The sequence below is a fragment of the Protopterus annectens genome, chromosome 7.part0 (genome assembly GCF_019279795.1).
Source record: "Protopterus annectens isolate FY-2018-M chromosome 7.part0, PAN1.0, whole genome shotgun sequence".
Lineage (NCBI taxonomy): Eukaryota > Metazoa > Chordata > Ceratodontiformes > Protopteridae > Protopterus > Protopterus annectens.
Window position 1 is genome coordinate 559133489 of NC_056739.1, and position 14623 is coordinate 559148111.

A 14623-nucleotide genomic window follows, 5' to 3' on the forward strand; every position below is an offset into this window, starting at 1 on the left:
AAGGAGTGTAGGTATGGCAGTGGAGAATAGGTAGGGTAGTATCACAGACAAGACAGCATACAGGGTTGGTATATGACACATGTGGGGGGATACTCCTTGGACGGGGATGGGTGTTCAGCATTCATAAGCTCATGGGAACAGTGGGACGGAAGTCCCCAGCCATGGTCAGTCACCACTACACCTAAACAGCTGCAAAGGAGACAGTGCTGGGGGCTGTCCAGGAGGGGCAGCATTACCCTGTAAATGTGACACTCTGCCCTTGAGCTTGCCTATCTGGCTTCAGAACCCCTTAGTGAGCCCCCAACGCAACATGTCTGGGACTGCACAACAGCAGACATGTACCTGTCTGGTCTTGTTCCCAGGGGGGACATGCTCCATCCTCAGTGGTGGTACCACCAGAAGGTGGTGCAGAGCCAACAGAGGTGTCCAAGGCTGGGCCCCAGATGTGCTACTGCCCTGTGCCATGGTCAGCTGAAGCTGGACAGGAGGTTCTGCCTGGACCTCCCAGCCCATTCAGCCTATGGTGTTGCAGTTTAAACCCACACATGGCTTAGTGATAGACAACAGCATACAGGATTGCCTACAACAGTATGCATAGATATCACCATCAACCCAATGCAACAGATGGTATACATTTGCAGAGGGAGCACAACACATGCATATATACTGCATGCCCTCTGTACAGTGTGTAGTAGACATGTGACAGCAGCTATGAACAGTTGCCCATTATTGGCTTGTCACTGGGAACCCCAAACAGTGTCTGTCATACCACTGTTTCATGTGACATATGTCCAGTCAGGGATGCGATGGCAGTAACACATCCCTATCATCATGTACTGTCTGCAATCCTCACACTATGCTCCTGCTGTGCACATATGTGTGTTCAGTGTGTAACACAGGAAACAAATGGTTCCACACACTGACCAGTTCACAGATGGCCCTACAGATGGGGGTCCCTCATGAAAAGAGTACTGTCATGTCTGTATTCAAGCATGCAGAATAGCCATTACCACACACATGTTAAACAGGCAGTAGTCTCAATGCAGCATAGCTACACTTACATGCTGTAGTCATGTGTGGCACATCACCCTCCTGTCTTTAGGCTATTTCCCATTGTGTATGATGTTTGAGGTACATCCAGATATCATCTGTGATGCCGTGTCAGAACACCACATCCACGTACCACTCACAGAGATTGTCATGGCCAAATACCAACATGTTTTCCTAGATAGTGTACTGTGCTTATCATGTGAATGGCTATGGGAACACCATTACAGCTGTTCCACATGCAATCAGCTAGAGGAGGACTGCAATAAGTGCAGAGGCCATCACTAGATCATGTCTATAACTTAAAATACACATGCTGCTGCTGAGCAGGTGTACACTTTCACATTCACCAGAGAGTGTGTGGGTGGGACAGGCAAAGTACACCAGAGAAGGGCTTGGAGACTTAACCCTAAGCATCGTCTGCTACACACCTAACAGTACAGGGGTCAAACCCCTGACTGACAAGTCATTACTGTTACATGTGCATGACATTACTACATGTGCCACAAAGGCGACATGTTGCTGTGCTGTAAGAACATATATGTATGTAGGTGAGTGACATCTGCAACAGAGATATAGTAAACATACATTAGTTATGGCACACATAGCTGTCCACATGAACAGATGCCATTGTCACCACAACCACACTCTCTAATGGACACGCATTGACACTCTTTGCCAGGGCCACAAATACACAACCTATCAACTTAGTTAGGCACACAGCAGTAATGCACAGGACTGCATGCACCACAGGGGATATCTGGAGGTTCTATGAGCTAGGGCATGTGAAAGTGTTTGACATCTGTTGGTATGCCAACGTGGGTTATACTGGGAGTGACTGTGGTTGGGAGCATCATAACCCACATGCAGACACAAGGTGTCAGTACTGACATGCATGTATGCATTGCTTCATGGGTGTGTAGTGGTTGGCTGTGCAAGATGGCTGTACAAGACTGGGTGAGGGGTAATCCTTGGCATCGAGTCACCCGACAATGGTGTGTAATGCAGGGGTGTAGTGTCTGCAATGTCCCACACAGATGGGTACTGCATGATCTGCTCTGACATGCTGGTTACCAATGTATATGGCCATAGCTTTGCAATGCATGCCATATCTGTGTTTGATAGTCCTTCACATGGACATTGCCTGGGATGTGCATGTCCCACAATACTGTACAGTGACATGTACAGGTGTACCTGGTTTGGCAGGCACATGTTGTGCACACAGACTGTTATCCCCCGACATGCCAATACTGACCTGGTGTGGCGAAACCTGCTTATAGTGAGCAGGTCGACCCTGCACCTGCATTGATAGTATGAAACAGGTATTCCCTGGTGTCAGTAGCATTGCTGCATACAGGGCACATGTGTACAACATTGCATGGCCTCTGTGGATCACATTTGATGGCACCACATATGTTGCAGGCATCCAGTGGGGAACATAGTGAAGGCACAATGTCCACAGCTCTGCAGCCCATGCCCTGTATTCAACCCCCTACCTACCATATCACACTGCAGCAATACGCATTAAGGACATGCACTACAGTGAATAGTGGGTCACAGCACTCCTACAGGTATAGTACTAAGTGGATGACAACAGCAGGATTGACAAAGGTGGACATGTGATATGTACAGAGAGCACATACCCTACAAAGCACTGGTCTCACACAGGCAGACACACACACACACACACACACACACACACACACACACACACACACACACACACACACACACACACACACACACACACACACACACACACACACACACACACAGTCGGCATGCCTGGGATTAGAACAACGACCTAACTACTTTATCACACTACAGCATTACGCAGTTATAGAGTGTGCTACCGAGATTACTGGGTCACAGCACTCCCAGAGGTGTATTTCTACGTGGGTGACATCATCAGCATTGCCAAAGTTGGTGATAGGAATTGTATGGAGTGTGAGCAGTCTAAAAGCATTATTCTGTACCCAGGCAGATGGAGACACACACACACACACACACACACACACACACACACACACACACACACACACACACAGTTGGCATGCCTGGGATTAGAACACCGACCTAACTACCTTATCACACTACAGTATTACGCAGTTACAGAACGTGCTACCGAGATTACTGAGTCACAGTACTCCCAGAGGTGTACTTCTAGATGGGTGACATCATCAGCATTGCCAAAGTTGGCTATAGGGATTGTATGGAGTGTGAGCAGTCTAAAAGCATTATTCTGTCCCCAGGCAGATGGACACACACACACACACACACACACACACACACACACACACACACACACACACACACACACACAGTTGGCATGCCTGGGATTAGAACAGCAATAGGATTTGTATGGAGCGTGAGCAGTCTAAAAGCATATTTCTGTCTCCATGCAGACGGAGACAGACACACACACGCCAGTGGTGGGATCAGAACAACTGCCTATCTACAGATCACTATTACAATACTACATAGATAAGAGTCACGCCACAGAGACTACAGCTTTCAAGACTGTCATTATGACTTTCTAGGAATGCGGACATTGACATGGATGCAGGCAGTTAGGATGTACACACCTGTAAACCTGTGTGTTCAGTGTAGGCATCCATCCTGAAGTGGAGTATGGCCATCTGTGGAATGGATGACTGCTATCGCTATACAGGGTTACAGTGGCCATGCCCATACACACAGAGGCACATAACTGACACATTGTCTCTGGGCATTCTCACACACTTAGTAGCACATGGCTGTTCGGAATGCACTATGTGTCCATCTACACAAGGTTATACTGGGCATGCTCACACACTTGGCAGCACAGGGCTGTTGTGTATGCACTCTAATTCTAAACACGGAAAGCCACAGTGGCCATGTTATTACAGTTAGACATGAACAACACATTGTAATGGACTCCATTGTCAGTAGTTGTCATTGTTAGCAGGGATGCTGCACTACATATATCTGATACCAGTCTTCTACATAACGTTTGCTGCTGTCTGTCACCTTAGATGTACCATTCTATACCAAGCACAATACTACCACTCATGGTAATGTCCTGCTAGGAGTGGCAACTTCACCCATATAGTGCCATTCAAAGTCTAATGTCCTAAACCCAGTATAACACCCTGACACCTAGAGGGCAACTGCATTGTATGCATATGCTAAACAGTGCTAGATGTGTAGCATTTGTAATCACAGCTGCTCACTGTAGATCCAACAATGGGGAATACTGACATCTGTGCAGTGAGGAACACCTGGCTGAAGGCTCAGTACTGCACAACAGCACTACCACCGTATGCCTCAGAACCAGACATGTGGGCCATAACACAGGTACAGACCGCTCCAGGTGGTGGTGTCCCCACATACATGAAGGCCACTCACATGTACTGACCAGTACACCTTCCAAAGACATCATAGATTTGTCAGGTGCAGGTCACAGTGTCAAAAGCTGCATTCTAGGATGTAGCCCTCAGACATCACCATGGCCTTGGACCAGCAACACACATCCATACATGTGGTAGGATATGCAATAGTACACCATGTGACCTTTGACCAGTGGACTGTACCTAGCTCTACATCAACTGTGCAGAGTACCCATGTACTGACACAGTTACATCATGCGTTATACAATGCAATGGTCCCACTGTTTGTAACCAGGTCGGCTGTACACATACCAGGGGCCCTTGGTTATATACAGCAGTAACAGTTGACTGTTAGGCAGTAAACACCTTCATGTTTGGATATGACATGCATGTACCTGCCGTGGATATGTACATGCTACACACACACACACACACACACACACACACACACACACACACACACACACACACACACACACACACACACACACACACACACACACACACACACACACACACACACACACACACACCACATATGTATATAGCATAGCTGTTGTCCTTTGTGCAGACAGGTGGCTACAACAATTACACACATGGACATGGAAGGAGGGTCCATGGCTGCTGAATGCTAACAGTACATAAGGTGTGATATCAATGTTGACATAGTTAACTTTTCCTCTATACTGGTCACCCATGACAACTATCATATCATGCAACAGTCCATGTGTCATGTATGTCATTACACATGTCCACCAATTTCAATGCCTACAAACATGGCCAAATGACAGGAATGTAGGACCTACACACATGTACATGTAGTGGTGTGTGTTAAGATACCATGTGTGTGTAGTTGCTGATGTTTGCAGGTGATGTGTGTCTTACTACAACATGCAGTTGCAATGCAGCCCCATCATTGCCATCTGTATATGGTGATATGATGACAGTACGGTAAGATGTACATCAGGTATGGACAGATGTGTGGACATAACTAAGTGGCGGGGAATCTTTGCAGATGGATATTTGCTGAGGACAGCTCACAGGTGTGTCACAAGCAGTCCTACAATAACCTCTGTAACCACTTAGCTATGGTTCTGTTAATTGAAGGGGAGCACACACAACCTAGACAGCGGTCAGGGTGACACTGAATGTAAATCACTTGACAACTGTAACACTTAAGACCTCCCATGTGCATATATCAGCACAATTGCCAAAGGAAGAGTCAGTACACATTGTAATGCATGCAATACTGCTGCAAGTCTGTCATACTTATCATGAGATAGCAGGTGTTTGATTCACAGTACTGTCATGTGTGTTTGCTTGTGTGTTCATATATACATATATACTTTTTATACAGTATTTCTTAAATTAATAAGTTTATGCTTTTTGAATTTTCATTTTTAAATGCTTAATTTAGGTTATTTAGATATATGTATAGAATTAGTAACAGGTTGCTTGAGTATAAATGGCAAAGTGCTTGTACAACACTTAGTAAGGCACTTTTGTTTTAAGATAACAATTTCTTTGGTGTTTTAGTACAATGACTAATTAATTGAATAATGGACTATTTAATTCTTAATTAAGGTATATATAAAGTGTGTTTGCACAGCTGAATATTTGTCTGATGACGTTGGGACACAGATCCCTTCGAAAGCACTCACAATAAAATAATTTTAAACATATGCTGGTAGGTGATTGAAGAGGCAACCAACATTTTGATACGCTTGCTGCTTTTTGGTTTTTGAGCTTCGTTTGTAAATTTTGGTTGTGTTGTTTGTTCCTAATGGCAAGTGGAAATGATGGCGGATCTCAATCGTTATTTTCCCAGCAACACAATGGCAATGTGGATTCTGTTACTAATTCCCCAGATGCGAACGCTATTGGGAATTTAACTGCTTTGGTCAATGTTTTACTTGGGAGAATTGAAGCTCTGTCCCAAAAGTTTGAACGTGCAGGTAGGACTCAGGAGAGCCTATCTAATTCGAGTATGGACTTAGAACTTTCTAATCCAGTTACGAGTAACAGGCAGGAGGGATCGCAACCTGTTACACCTAATGGAAGTGTGAATGCAGCACAAGAGGAAGTAAATCGAGTGGTTTTACCCAAGCACACGCCCAGGAATGTTTTGAATAACCCACATCAGTTAGTACCTGATATGATATGATACCTTCCATGGCTAGTTTTCTCAATGTCAAGGATTTTTTTACCAAGCAGTAAATAATAAAGATGGACAAGATTCTAATGTAACTGTGAGTAACATAACTGTTTTGCTAAACAATTTTGATCAAAACTATTTAAGTGTCGTAAATTGCAACTAGAAGTAGCGTACTTCCATGAAAGCATTTAAAAGAAGATTATCCCTAAGGGGTTACGACAGTGGAGATACCCAGTTGGTCTAATAGGCAATTCTACCTTTCATCATGAACTTTTAGCCTTGTTTGATAAACAGGGCTTTGATTTTCTACATGCTCTAATTAATTTTTATAATGGTGAAATTGTCAATCTTAAATCAGAACTCGAGATTATGGAGCATACTATTTGTAGGGATTCTGACTTTGTCAAATATAAATATGATTATGCTAGAATTTATACCAGTATCGATGCTACAATGAACAAACTATTGGTCAACAAGAAAAAGAAAATTGACAGAGACCTTTTTGAATATGCTCACAATAAAGCATACCCCCCATCCCCTATGGTTTCACATGTGACTGCACCTCAAGGCTCCTTTAGTAATAGGCCGGACACTGTATCTAATGACAACCATTTTAGGGCCAATGGTGATAATATTCATACATCACCTGTACGTCATAGTGAGAGGATTAGAAACAATAACGCCCGTCAACAGGGTGCTAATCAGGCAGGGGCCAATGATCGGGATTCTAATGACTATGACAATAGTCAAGGTTTTCAAATGGACAGTGGCCCAAGGTACAGCAACCGGAACAACCAAAGGAACCAGGATCAGAGGGGGAACCACAGGAACAAGAGAAAGAGATTACCGTGTTAGAATCTGGAGGTCCACATATCCTCCTAAGTTCACAAGGAGACTTTAAAATTTTCAACTACACTATTTTAAACATTGAACAAAATATGGTTGATTTTTTTGCTAAAGGTCTATCTTTTGTCCCTGATCAAAGGGCCAATGTTGTTAAAACCATTGTTGACCTTAAGTTGTATGTGTGTAAACTAAACCTAGCAGTGTTAATGGGAGCTAATTCATCTCTAACCAATACATTAAGGGTATCCAGTGTTTTTAACCCCCCACTTCAGGTTACTTTAAGCATGTTTGAGAAAATGTGTGAAACTGATTTGAGAATGTTGTCAGATGGGAGGGATAGGAGGCAACCTGGTGTTACCAACATCAGCGAGGAAGAAATGGATTTTATCAGGTTGCTGAATCACTGTAACATTAGAATCATGAAACCTGGTAAGGGAGGAGGTTTAGTATTTATGGACCAAACAGTATATGAAAGAAAGCTACTTCAATATCTTGGTTCGGATGCATACACTTATGCTAGTGTCAATGAGGTTAATATAGCTTATAAAAGAATTAAAGGTGTGTTGGATGACCTGTTTTTGGAAGGGTCCATAGACATAGACATGTTTCAGTACTTGTCAATGCCAGCTCCTGGAATCCCAACAATATTTGGCACTCCAAAGCTACATAAAGGTCTCTTGGATCCACCATTTAGATCCATTGTGGATGGAAGAGGCTCTATAACATACGCATGTGCCAAACTCATCGATAATATATTGAAACCTATGATTAGTGATGAGCCACAGATATGTCGGGATTCTTGGAGCTTTTTGGAGAGCATCAATAAACTTGAATATAGTGATAATTTAATTTTTTTGACTATTGATGTCAAAGATTTGTACACGGTCATCCCGCAGTCCACAGGGATAGCATGGACAAGGGAGTTTATGCTTTACAAAAAGGCTGAAGATAACAAGATTTACCTGATTGAGACATTGCTTGATTTGGTTTTATCAAATAACTATATCATGTTCAATAAGGAAATCTTTTTACAAAATACTGGGTGGCAATGGGCTCACCCTGTGGTGCAAGTTTTGCCAGTAGTGTTATGGCACATTGGGAACAAAACTATTTATTCAACAACAACATGTTTCAGGAGAACGTCCTATGGCACACTAGATACCAGGATGATATGTACCTTATATGGAAGGGGGAGGCAGAACTTATACGAAATTTTGTAATAAACATCACAGCTATGACAGATTTCCTCGAATTTACATATAGTGTTGGCACAGATTACATTACATACTTAGATGTTAAGGTAACTAAGGATATGGTTAAGTGACAATATAAGGCTTCCATATATAGAAAACCTACTTATTCTAACGCATTCTTGCACTTCTCAAGCAACCACCCTTACCACCAGAAGAAAGCCATAGTTAAGGGCCAATTGGTAAGGGCAGCAAGAATGGTGTCAGATGATACGGATTTTCATGAAGAATGTGAAAAATTGAAATCTATGTTTCGGAGAAGAGGCTATCCTGATAGACTCTTGTCTGACATCATCCTTGAGGTGAAGGTTAAGAGGGAGTCAGGGTAATTTAAGCCACTTCTTTCTAGCAAGGTCTATAATAATAGTACTAATTCCTTGGTTCAAAATGACACACAGAGTGAGGGGTCATTGAGAAGAATGGAGAATCAGTACTTGAATTTCATGTGTACCTTCTCCTTAGACTTTATGAGAATTAAAGAAATACTTATTAAGAACTGGGCAATAATCTTAGAGGACCAAATGATTAGCAAAACGGTGGGTATAAGACCTGGGTTAACCTACCGGAGAGGACTGAACCTTAAAAGTATTCTTGAAAGTAATAGCAATAAAGTGGTTACATTTATACAATGTGAACCACTGGGTATGAGGAAATGTGGGGCTTGCCCACAATGTAAGTTTATTAAAACAGGTACTACCATGAAGATTAAGGATAGAATGTATGGAATTAATGGTAGATACAATTGTGACTCTAAAGGAGTAGTTTATGTTGCATGCTGTGACCTATGTCCCTCTTATTACATAGGGAAAACTGAACAAAAGCTTAAACAAAGAATATATCAACATAATTATAGCATTGGCAGGGCTGATAGTAATAATGCCTTGGCAAGGCATATAGTGGAGCACCCAACCCATAGGTTTGCCTTTGCAGTACTACAACAAATTTGATTAGACCCAAGAGGGGGGCCGTGGCAGCTTTTAATTAGAGGAACAGGAACTACTCTGGCAGATAAGGACTTCTGCATACATTTTTCCTGGGTTAAACGAATATGTTTCAATTAAAAGTATTTTAAACCTTAAGGCTTTATGTAGATGATGCATGGGTATTTTTGTAAAGTTTGTAATTTTAGTAACATTAATAATTTTAACAATTTTAATAATCTTGTTTTAAGTATTTATGCATTGCTTAATAATATTAATGTTATTTTTTATATACATTTTCATACATGTCTAATGTATTTATTAACTATTTTTTTCATAAAGAGTATACACATGTATACTCATACTTTTTGTACAGTATTTCTTAAATTAATAAGTTTACGCTTTTTGAATTTTCATTTCTAAATGCTTAATTTAGGTTATTTAGATATATGTATAGAATTAGTAACAGGTTGCTTGTGTATAAATGGCAAAGTGCTTGTACAACACTTAGTAAGGCACTTTTGTTTTAAGATAACAATTTCTTTGGTGTTTTAGTACGATGACTAATTAATTGAATAATGGACTATTTAATTCTTAATTAAGGTATATATAAGGTGTGTTTGCACAGTTGAATATTTGTCTGATGAAGTTGGGACACAGATCCCTTTGAAAGCGCTCACAATAAAATCATTTTAAACATATGCTGGTCGGTGATTGAAGAGGCAACCAACATTTTGATATGCTTGCTGCTTTTTGGTTTTTGAGCTTCGTTTGTAAATTTTGGCTTGTGTTGTGTGTCCATATATGTCACATATGGTGGGGAATACATCCCAATTGTTATTCACTCTCCTGTACACTGTTGTAGATATCTGTACATACTGCATTGTAGAGGGCAGTGTAGAGGCAGGGGTGGGGTATGTATCTCACACATGTGAGCTATCTGTATGCGCGTGACATAAGTGTATTTAGTTGTGAATGCCACAGTGTGTGTGTGTGTGTGTGTGTGTGTGTGTGTGTGTGTGTGTGTGTGTGTGTGTGTGTATGTATGGCTGTCTGGTCCCTGGAGTGAGGATGTATGTTACCATAGTAAACAGATAGGACCCCTACCCCCTCCAGGTGATACAATCTACTATCCCTGTTGATGCCCTCGATCTTAGGCCATACTGATTACCTGTACATGTGTATTCTCTGTGGCGCGTCATGTAGGTGCACAGTACTATAATGATGATTACCACATAGGCAGGGGTCCTCACCTCAACACTAGCAAGTATGTGTGTTACAGTGTTGTTGAATCCGTGAGTGTGGGTGTGTTACTGTGTGTCTGAATACATGTGTGTGAATACCTGAGTGTGTCTGTGTGTAGTTGTGTGTTTGCATCCTGTAATGGGTATGTGTATTACTGCTACACAATGAGGCATCATGCTGTCAACTGGCCTCTACCCTTGTCATCAGCTAGATCGCTATGATAACTCCCCGCCCCATGTAACTGTACCTGTGATGTCACCCAGTATGGATGTCACATCTCTAGCCACAGTAGCTTAATGCACAGATCCCATGCTCCTGGATCAGTAGATCTGTAGATGTGTTTTGAATGTCAGCCTTTCTAACTGTGATGTTGAAGCTACGAATATCATGCTGGTATTTCCATACATACCTGTGAGTAGTTCACATTTACATATGAGACTAACTGCAAACACTGACATCCACCGGCACATGCAATTAGTCCTGAAGGAGGGAAGCAGGACATCATGACTAAAATGCTGTTACTGTTGTTACCAAGGCACATACTGTTAACAGTAAACAATGCATTCTAAACCTATACTACATGGTATGTCTGCTGCCTGTCAACAGTACACAACAATTGTAATCTACAAATTATCTCCCTAATCTGTTCACCCTGTGCATCAGACCATATGCCCTGCACCGATGGTGTGGATGACAGGGATGTGGCACAGGCATCATCATATGCACAGGGTGATAATGTTTGCCAGAGGCCTAGGCTGCACCATTGGATGACATCATGTGTGTGGGTTAGGGCCTTTGATCTAATTGGCCATGTGTGGATGTTATGCATGTGTGTGCTGTGGTGCCCTATATATGTTTCTGGTGTGTGCATCTATGTATGTACACAGTTCTGGCATGTGTCTGGCCTACACAGGGGTATTATTGACAGCTCCAGACTGTACAGGCCAGGTTTTACAGCTCACAGTGTCTGGCCACAGCCACTTGACCTGTGCCTGCCAGGGGTTACACGGGCACTACCAGGCAGAGGTGCAGATTGGGTACTGTCCGATGACACATGTCCACTGGAACCATGTCCCTGTTGGGACCAGCCAAGGTCACGTGCACATGGCCTGCTGTGTCCTGGTGTGGACAGCACAGCACCAGCTGCACTGCTGCTGCTACTGCCACTATGGGAGTGGGCATGTGAGTTAGCTTGTTCACGTAGACCTGCACCAGGTGATGTAGCTGGCCTACGCCCACATGCCCTACACCTCACTCCTACCAGACGTTCCAGCAAAAACAGCTCACACTCGTGGATTGTCATGCCATGGTCAAGGATTCCAACCATGTCACCCAATCGTCTATCCAAAACTTCAGCAATCTGCTGTTGAGCATTTGCCAGTGCCTTGATATTATTTAAAGAACAGATAGCAGCCCTCTGAAGCCTCTGCCCTTCTCTGTTCTGCCATTCAGCATGGCCTGTGCTGCCATTACAGCCTGAAACATGCATCTGGTGACACCAGCTGCTGCACTCTATCCTGCAGGGGCATGTCAGCCAGAGGTCCTCCTACGAGCAGAACTAGCCACATGCCTGTGTGGGCCATCTCCAGTCATTTGCCTGACACCATGGTGTGAAGGCACACCTTCCATAGCCTCCACACTTTCCTGTTCCAAGCTACCACATGCCAACTGTCCTTCCTCTATGGCCACTGGTGATGGGGTATGTGTTGGCATGAGAAATATGTGTGGGGATGAGGGGGATATAGGTGGAATGGCAACCAATTGCACAGATTCAGCCCCTGACAACCCTGCCTGTTCTTCAATCATATGTTCATCATCACTGCTAGAGTTTGTGTGGACACTAACATCAGATGGACCCGCAGGAGGGTAATACACCTACTTCACCTGTGAGGGGAGACAAAAACTCTACATTACAATACAGACCCACAGACACACACTCAATGGCACCCAACATCCCAACATGCATGTGATATGACAGAAGGCATGCAACATGCATGTGATATGGCAGACGGCATGCAGCTCAGACAGTAATAGTGGTAGTTATCATACATCCCTGGGTTGCACACAACAGCATGCATGTGTCATAGCAGAAGGCATGCATTTTACACAATCATAGTAGTAAGCATACATCCCTGTGTTACACCATGTAGACCAGCACAGGTTAACAGTACACCTGCCTGATGTGTGGCATATGACCTTGACATTAACATGTATTATGACATGTAATCTGCTGACATGTGAATTGACATGCATACATGTTTAACACATTGGTGTCCTGTCACATATACAGTGGAGTAATGGTATCACAATGCAGTGTTGTCTGTCCACCCCACAGATAAAATGCACATGTAGCTGATGTGCATGGCCATTGCAGGGAATCATGAGGCATCTCTATTGCTATACAGTGTGAATTACAGACACAGTGCCATTGCAGGGAATCATGAGGTGTCTCTATTGCTATACAGTGTGAATTACAGACACAGTGCATAGCCATGACTGTGTTCATACACAATACATATATACTGTGGAATGTGACCCACATCACCGAGGTGTATACACACTAAACCATGATGTGGAATGTATGATACAGGTCACTGAAGGGCATACGGATGATGCCCCTGCACATCTGCAACCATATTTCTGCTGCCTGGCAACTATGTCCACACATGGCAATCTTGTCAGTACAACATGTCTCACATGACATCTGTGTACTACACACACAAGGTGCATGGATGACAGTGATGTCCGACAGCAGCAAGGGGAATGTACTGTATCTGTGGCCTGATGTGGTTGTCTGTGTATGTATGTGGATACTGTACAGGTGACTGCTGTCATGTCATGACACACTCATGATGTTCAACACATCTTATGTGGTCGATTGATGCTACGCCTACACAAGCTGTGCACAGGCCTATAGGATGTCTAGTGTTCCACATCTGCAATATAACCATTACACAAAGGCCATAGTTGGACCATGTGGAGCCAATGTACAACAGGGTATACACATGAACACATTCCGTCTACTGTGTGTTGCTTCATGTCTCTGGCCATCCTCCATGGCCATATGTGAACATGTGTTGGCCAAATGGTTGTGACGGGTATCTATTTCACATAGGTTCATAGGTTCATAGGTTGATACTAGGCTATCTGCCCTAAGGCATTTATAAGCCTAGCCAGAGTGTGTTTGGCTTTCGCCTCCCTTTTAGATTAGTTGACTGTGCCTCTGTATAGTAGGTCACAGAAGATAACCCTTTTAAGGTTAGTTTACTGTGCCTCTGTCTAGTAGGGACACAGAAGAGATCCCAGGGGTAAACCTATGATCTCCCATCCACTCGTCAAAATTTCTCTTGAAGAGGGTCATTGACGGGCTCTGCCTACCATGGATTGGGATTTTGTACTAGAGTGAGAGGAGCCTCTGGGATATGAATCTGTCCCTCCGTCCCTCCAACATGTCCTATTTATTTCTGTGCTGAGGTTTAAGTTCCTGGAGTGTGTAGCTCTAAGGGATTTGGATTTGCTGAGGTGGAGCATGTCCATTAATTCTGGTTTGGACATGGCTTTATACGTCAGGCACAGATCGCCTCTGAGTAGGCTGTAAGCAGCTGAGTAGAGCTGGATTTTCTTTAGCCTAACTGTGTAGGGCATCTGTTTGAGTCCCTTGATCCTCTTGGTGAGGTACTTTTGGGGTCTTTCCAGTTGCTGCAGGTGTCGGGTAAGGTACATCCCAAATGGGGCATTGTATTCAATTATGGGCCTGATGAGTGATGAGTAGAGGGGCACAATGACCTCTCT

At 43.3% G+C, this 14623-nt stretch overlaps 1 protein-coding gene across 1 annotated transcript in view; it reads left to right on the top strand.

Annotated features, from left to right (window-relative positions):
* LOC122806593 (complement decay-accelerating factor, GPI-anchored-like) overlaps positions 1 to 14623 on the top strand; it is a 514569-nt gene that overhangs the window by 91473 nt on the left and 408473 nt on the right. The window lies entirely within an intron of this gene.